Genomic DNA, 8,282 nt, shown 5'->3' with positions numbered 1-8,282 from the left:
AAGTACCGATAGAGTACCCACAAATAGCACCCAGTTGGCCTAAGTTGGCCAAAAGTACCGATAGAGAACCCACAAGTAGCACCCAATTGGCCTATGTTGGCCAAAAGTACCGATAGAGTACCCACAAATAGCACCCAGTTGGCCTAAGTTGGCCAAAAGTACCGATAGAGCACCCACAAGTAGCACCCAATTGGCCTATGTTGGCCAAAAGTACCGATAGAGTACCCACAAATAGCACCGAATGGGCCTAAGTTGGCCAAAAGTACCGATAGAGTACTCACAAATAGCACCGCGTTGGCCTAAGTTGGCCAAAAGTACCGATAGAGTACCCACAAGTAGCACTGAGTTGGCCTAAGTTGGCCAAAAGTACTGATAGAGTACCCACAAATAGCACCGAATGGGCCTAACATGGCCAAAAGTACCGATAGAGTACCCACAAAGAGCACCCAATTGGCCTATGTTGGCCAAAAGTACCGATAGAGTACCCACAAATAGCACCGAATGGGCCTAAGTTGGCCAAAAGTACCGATAGAGTACCCACAAATAGCACCGCGTTGGCCTAAGTTGGCCAAAAGTACCGATAGAGTACCCACAAGTAGCACTGAGTTGGCCTAAGTTGGCCAAAAGTACTGATAGAGTACCCACAAATAGCACCGAATGGGCCTAACATGGCCAAAAGTACCGATAGAGTACCCACAAATAGCACCGAATGGGCCTAACATGGCCAAAAGTACCGATAGAGCACCCACATATAGCACCCCATTGGCCTAAGTTGGCCAAAAGTACCGATAGAGTACCCACAAAGAGCACCCAATTGGCCTAAGTTGGCCAAAAGTACCGCCAAGTAGCACCATAGAGGCCCGAGTAGAGCGAAATGTGGGCCAAATTGAACATTTGAAAATTTTTACAAGTCCAGAAAATTTTCTAAGTCCAGAAAATTTTCTAAGTCCAAAGAGTTGGACAAATTTCCTTAGGCCCAAAGGTTGCACTGAATGTTCCTAAGTTGGCCATCAGTACCCATGAAGTATAGCGAAGGTTCACCCGAAAGACACAATACGCCCTAAAGTACCCACAGAGTACCCACAAGTTGCACCCAATTGGCCTAAGTTGGCCAGAAGTACCGACAAGTACCACCATAGAAGCCCGAGTAGAGCGAAATGTGGGCCAAAGTACCGAGTAGTTGCCACAAATGCCCAAATGGATACCAAAATGTGGTACCAAGTACCTAACTGTTGCAACAAATGCTAGCTTTCTGAGCAAAAGCTGTGGACCAATTTCGTAGAAGAACCGCCTAGGCGAAAAGGCAAAAATCGCCGAAGCTGGCCCGCTCGCAGAGCTCGCGGGCCAGGAGATACTCATAGGGCGATTTACTAGAGTGGGGAACTTGAGAATTTTTGTGTCCGAGACTTTGGGCAACTTCGCGGCCGCCCCCTTAAAGTAAAAGATTTTCTCTGGGTGCCTAAAATTCGCAATTCCCGCAAAGTCGGGAAGACGTTAAAGTTTTTGCCCAAAAAATGGCCATCGATTTAAGGTGATTTTCCAATAAGAAAATGCTTCCTATTTTGAATTTTTTCGAATATTTCCTAAACTAAGCGTCGGAGCACATGGCCGTGGAGGAACTTTTGGTAGCTTTTGGCAAGGGCTATCGGATGAAATAATAAGAAAGGCCATCAGAGCGATATTGGATTAATGCGGGCTCATAAACGCACCTGAGAAGTGAAAATTGGTACCTTGCACGCAGGATGCAAGAAATGCTTGAGTGTTAACCATCATCGGTACCAAGTACCTAGGTTATATCGAGTGCGTAGATGGAAGTCGGTACCAAAGGGAAACCTTCCTAGGCTAGGTGCACGCAAGTGAGTATGGATCGATCAGTAGAAAGATGGGAAGCCCAAGGAAACCTTCCTAGGCTAGGTGCACGCAAGTGAGTATGGATCGATCAGTAGAAAGATGGGAAGCCATAGGAAACCTTCCTAGGCTAGGTGCACGCAAGTGAGTATGGATCGATCAGTAGAAAGATGGGAAGCCATAGGAAACCTTCCTAGGCTAGGTGCACGCAAGTGAGTATGGATCGATCAGTAGAAAGATGGGAAGCCATAGGAAACCTTCCTAGGCTAGGTGCACGCAAGGGAGTATTGATCGATCAGTAGAAAGATGGGAAGCCATAGGAAACCTTCCTAGGCTAGGTGCACGCAAGTGAGTATGGATCGATCAGTAGAAAGATGGGAAGCCATAGGAAACCTTCCTAGGCTAGGTGCACGCAAGTGAGTATGGATCGATCAGTAGAAAGATGGGAAGCCATAGGAAACCTTCCTAGGCTAGGTGCACGCAAGTGAGTATGGATCGATCAGTAGAAAGATGGGAAGCCCAAGGAAACCTTCCTAGGCTAGGTGCACGCAAGTGAGTATGGATCGATCAGTAGAAAGATGGGAAGCCATAGGAAACCTTCCTAGGCTAGGTGCACGCAAGTGAGTATGGATCGATCAGTAGAAAGATGGGAAGCCATAGGAAACCTTCCTAGGCTAGGTGCACGCAAGTGAGTATGGATCGATCAGTAGAAAGATGGGAAGCCATAGGAAACCTTCCTAGGCTAGGTGCACGCAAGTGAGTATGGATCGATCAGTAGAAAGATGGGAAGCCATAGGAAACCTTCCTAGGCTAGGTGCACGCAAGTGAGTATGGATCGATCAGTAGAAAGATGGGAAGCCATAGGAAACCTTCCTAGGCTAGGTGCACGCAAGTGAGTATGGATCGATCAGTAGAAAGATGGGAAGCCATAGGAAACCTTCCTAGGCTAGGTGCACGCAAGTGAGTATGGATCGATCAGTAGAAAGATGGGAAGCCATAGGAAACCTTCCTAGGCTAGGTGCACGCAAGTGAGTATGGATCGATCAGTAGAAAGATGGGAAGCCATAGGAAACCTTCCTAGGCTAGGTGCACGCAAGTGAGTATGGATCGATCAGTAGAAAGATGGGAAGCCATAGGAAACCTTCCTAGGCTAGGTGCACGCAAGTGAGTATGGATCGATCAGTAGAAAGATGGGAAGCCATAGGAAACCTTCCTAGGCTAGGTGCACGCAAGTGAGTATGGATCGATCAGTAGAAAGATGGGAAGCCATAGGAAACCTTCCTAGGCTAGGTGCACGCAAGTGAGTATGGATCGATCAGTAGAAAGATGGGAAGCCATAGGAAACCTTCCTAGGCTAGGTGCACGCAAGTGAGTATGGATCGATCAGTAGAAAGATGGGAAGCCATAGGAAACCTTCCTAGGCTAGGTGCACGCAAGTGAGTATGGATCGATCAGTAGAAAGATGGGAAGCCCAAGGAAACCTTCCTAGGCTAGGTGCACGCAAGTGAGTATGGATCGATCAGTAGAAAGATGGGAAGCCATAGGAAACCTTCCTAGGCTAGGTGCACGCAAGTGAGTATGGATCGATCAGTAGAAAGATGGGAAGCCATAGGAAACCTTCCTAGGCTAGGTGCACGCAAGTGAGTATGGATCGATCAGTAGAAAGATGGGAAGCCATAGGAAACCTTCCTAGGCTAGGTGCACGCAAGTGAGTATGGATCGATCAGTAGAAAGATGGGAAGCCATAGGAAACCTTCCTAGGCTAGGTGCACGCAAGTGAGTATGGATCGATCAGTAGAAAGATGGGAAGCCATAGGAAACCTTCCTAGGCTAGGTGCACGCAAGTGAGTATGGATCGATCAGTAGAAAGATGGGAAGCCATAGGAAACCTTCCTAGGCTAGGTGCACGCAAGTGAGTATGGATCGATCAGTAGAAAGATGGGAAGCCATAGGAAACCTTCCTAGGCTAGGTGCACGCAAGTGAGTATGGATCGATCAGTAGAAAGATGGGAAGCCCAAGGAAACCTTCCTAGGCTAGGTGCACGCAAGTGAGTATGGATCGATCAGTAGAAAGATGGGAAGCCATAGGAAACCTTCCTAGGCTAGGTGCACGCAAGTGAGTATGGATCGATCAGTAGAAAGATGGGAAGCCATAGGAAACCTTCCTAGGCTAGGTGCACGCAAGTGAGTATGGATCGATCAGTAGAAAGATGGGAAGCCATAGGAAACCTTCCTAGGCTAGGTGCACGCAAGTGAGTATGGATCGATCAGTAGAAAGATGGGAAGCCCAAGGAAACCTTCCTAGGCTAGGTGCACGCAAGTGAGTATGGATCGATCAGTAGAAAGATGGGAAGCCATAGGAAACCTTCCTAGGCTAGGTGCACGCAAGTGAGTATGGATCGATCAGTAGAAAGATGGGAAGCCCAAGGAAACCTTCCTAGGCTAGGTGCACGCAAGTGAGTATGGATCGATCAGTAGAAAGATGGGAAGCCCAAGGAAACCTTCCTAGGCTAGGTGCACGCAAGTGAGTATGGATCGATCAGTAGAAAGATGGGAAGCCCAAGGAAACCTTCCTAGGCTAGGTGCACGCAAGTGAGTATGGATCGATCAGTAGAAAGATGGGAAGCCATAGGAAACCTTCCTAGGCTAGGTGCACGCAAGTGAGTATGGATCGATCAGTAGAAAGATGGGAAGCCATAGGAAACCTTCCTAGGCTAGGTGCACGCAAGTGAGTATGGATCGATCAGTAGAAAGATGGGAAGCCCAAGGAAACCTTCCTAGGCTAGGTGCACGCAAGTGAGTATGGATCGATCAGTAGAAAGATGGGAAGCCATAGGAAACCTTCCTAGGCTAGGTGCACGCAAGTGAGTATGGATCGATCAGTAGAAAGATGGGAAGCCATAGGAAACCTTCCTAGGCTAGGTGCACGCAAGTGAGTATGGATCGATCAGTAGAAAGATGGGAAGCCCAAGGAAACCTTCCTAGGCTAGGTGCACGCAAGTGAGTATGGATCGATCAGTAGAAAGATGGGAAGCCATAGGAAACCTTCCTAGGCTAGGTGCACGCAAGTGAGTATGGATCGATCAGTAGAAAGATGGGAAGCCATAGGAAACCTTCCTAGGCTAGGTGCACGCAAGTGAGTATGGATCGATCAGTAGAAAGATGGGAAGCCCAAGGAAACCTTCCTAGGCTAGGTGCACGCAAGTGAGTATGGATCGATCAGTAGAAAGATGGGAAGCCATAGGAAACCTTCCTAGGCTAGGTGCACGCAAGTGAGTATGGATCGATCAGTAGAAAGATGGGAAGCCCAAGGAAACCTTCCTAGGCTAGGTGCACGCAAGTGAGTATGGATCGATCAGTAGAAAGATGGGAAGCCATAGGAAACCTTCCTAGGCTAGGTGCACGCAAGTGAGTATGGATCGATCAGTAGAAAGATGGGAAGCCATAGGAAACCTTCCTAGGCTAGGTGCACGCAAGTGAGTATGGATCGATCAGTAGAAAGATGGGAAGCCCAAGGAAACCTTCCTAGGCTAGGTGCACGCAAGTGAGTATGGATCGATCAGTAGAAAGATGGGAAGCCATAGGAAACCTTCCTAGGCTAGGTGCACGCAAGTGAGTATGGATCGATCAGTAGAAAGATGGGAAGCCATAGGAAACCTTCCTAGGCTAGGTGCACGCAAGTGAGTATGGATCGATCAGTAGAAAGATGGGAAGCCCAAGGAAACCTTCCTAGGCTAGGTGCACGCAAGTGAGTATGGATCGATCAGTAGAAAGATGGGAAGCCATAGGAAACCTTCCTAGGCTAGGTGCACGCAAGTGAGTATGGATCGATCAGTAGAAAGTGGGAAGCCCATTACCAGATGCCCTAGTGAAGACCGTAAACGAATATCATGAACCGATAAGGAGCACCAAATGCCCTAGTGAAGACCGTAAACGAATATCATGAACCGATAAGGAGCACCAAATGCCCTAGTGAAGACCGTAAACGAATATCATGAACCAAGAAGTAGCAACGAATGCCTGAAAAAGTACCAAGTCCACGGTATAGAGTAACGAGAGTTAACCGCCGTGATGTATGCAATGAGGGCAGCCATTGCATGGGTTCTGGACTTGGTTCGCGAATAACTTTTTTGCTAGACATCGGACAAAGTTGACGTGGAAGAACGAAATGTAGCATTTGGTGCCACCTATTTAAAACTTTTTCAAGATTGAAGATCCGATCGATACAGCCTGAGTTATAGGCAAAAGTTGGTGCAAAATTGAGCATTTTTAATGGTGAAAAATCGGTAATCCTCGAATAGCTCCTGTTGGAAGCATCGGACCACATGGTCGTGGAGGAACATATTGTAGCGTGCGGTGTCAAGTATCGACACCCAAAACCGCATGTCCGATGGACGGAAAATGACCAAGTTATAGTGAAAACTTGGTTGCACCAAATTCCCGAAGAAGTGCAACGAGAAGGTGAATGCGATGGTTGTTCGTCGAATAGCTCCGGCCACAGACATGGTAGCGATTAGTGGTGCATGGAAGAAATCTAGCCACAAGTGCCATCTACCCATGGCCAGAAGAAAGTGTGGCCATATCTTGGATACCGGCGGAGCTATGGGGCAAATATGGGCCAAAAATGGTGCAAGTTGGACCAAAAATCCGACCAAGTGCGCGAGGCGCTTTCGTGAATAGCTCCGGCCACAGACATGGTAGCGATTAGTGGTGCATGGAAGAAATCTAGCCACAAGTGCCATCTACCCATGGCCAGAAGAAAGTGTGGCCATATCTTGGATACCGGCGGAGCTATGGGGCAAATATGGGCCAAAAATGGTGCAAGTTGGACCAAAAATCCGACCAAGTGCGCGAGGCGCTTTCGTGAATAGCTCCGGCCACAGACATGGTAGCGATTAGTGGTGCATGGAAGAAATCTAGCCACAAGTGCCATCTACCCATGGCCAGAAGAAAGTGTGGCCATATCTTGGATACCGGCGGAGCTATGGTGCAAATACGGGCCAAAAATGGTGCAAGTTGGACCAAAAATCCGACCAAGTGCGCGAGACGCTTTCGTGAATAGCTCCGGCCACAGACATGGTAGCGATTAGTGGTGCATGGAAGAAATCTAGCCACAAGTGCCATCTACCCATGGCCAGAAGAAAGTGTGGCCATATCTTGGATACCGGCGGAGCTATGGGGCAAATATGGGCCAAAAATGGTGCAAGTTGGACCAAAAATCCGACCAAGTGCGCGAGGCGCTTTCGTGAATAGCTCCGGCCAGAGACATGGTAGCGATTAGTAGTGCATGGAAGAAATCTAGCCACAAGTGCCATCTACCCATGGCCAGAAGAAAGTGTGGCCATATCTTGGATACCGGCGGAGCTATGGGGCAAATACGGGCCAACAATGGTGCCAGGTGGACCAAAAATCCGACCAAGTGCGCGAGGCGCTTTCGTGAATAGCTCCGGCCACAGACATGGTAGCGATTAGTGGTGCATGGAAGAAATCTAGCCACAAGTGCCATCTACCCATGGCCAGAAGAAAGTGTGGCCATATCTTGGATACCGGCGGAGCTATGGGGCAAATATGGGCCAAAAATGGTGCAAGTTGGACCAAAAATCCGAAAAAGTACCTAGGTAAATGCGATGGTTGTTCGTCGAATAGCTCCGGCCAGAGACATGGTAGCGATTAGTGGTGCATGGAAGAAATCTAGCCACAAGTGCCATCTACCCATGGCCAGAACAAAGTGTGGCCATATCTTGGATACCGGCGGAGCTATGGGGCAAATACGGGCCAACAATGGTGCCAGGTGGACCAAAAATCCGACCAAGTGCGCGAGGCGCTTTCGTGAATAGCTCCGGCCACAGACATGGTAGCGATTAGTGGTGCATGGAAGAAATCTAGCCACAAGTGCCATCTACCCATGGCCAGAAGAAAGTGTGGCCATATCTTGGATACCGGCGGAGCTATGGGGCAAATACGGGCCAACAATGGTGCCAGGTGGACCAAAAATCCGACCAAGTGCGCGAGGCGCTTTCGTGAATAGCTCCGGCCACAGACATGGTAGCGATTAGTGGTGCATGGAAGAAATCTAGCCACAAGTGCCATCTACCCATGGCCAGAAGAAAGTGTGGCCATATCTTGGATACCGGCGGAGCTATGGGGCAAATATGGGCCAAAAATGGTGCAAGTTGGACCAAAAATCCGAAAAAGTACCTAGGTAAATGCGATGGTTGTTCGTCGAATAGCTCCGGCCACAGACATGGTAGCGATTAGTGGTGCATGGAAGAAATCTAGCCACAAGTGCCATCTACCCATGGCCAGAAGAAAGTGTGGCCATATCTTGGATACCGGCGGAGCTATGGGGCAAATATGGGCCAAAAATGGTGCAAGTTGGACCAAAAATCCGACCAAGTGCGCGAGGCGCTTTCGTGAATAGCTCCGGCCACAGA

Source organism: Anopheles funestus (assembly GCF_943734845.2).
Source record: "Anopheles funestus chromosome X unlocalized genomic scaffold, idAnoFuneDA-416_04 X_unloc_26, whole genome shotgun sequence".
Taxonomy (NCBI): Eukaryota; Metazoa; Arthropoda; class Insecta; order Diptera; family Culicidae; genus Anopheles; species Anopheles funestus.
Note: the sequence above shows the minus strand (reverse complement) of the source record.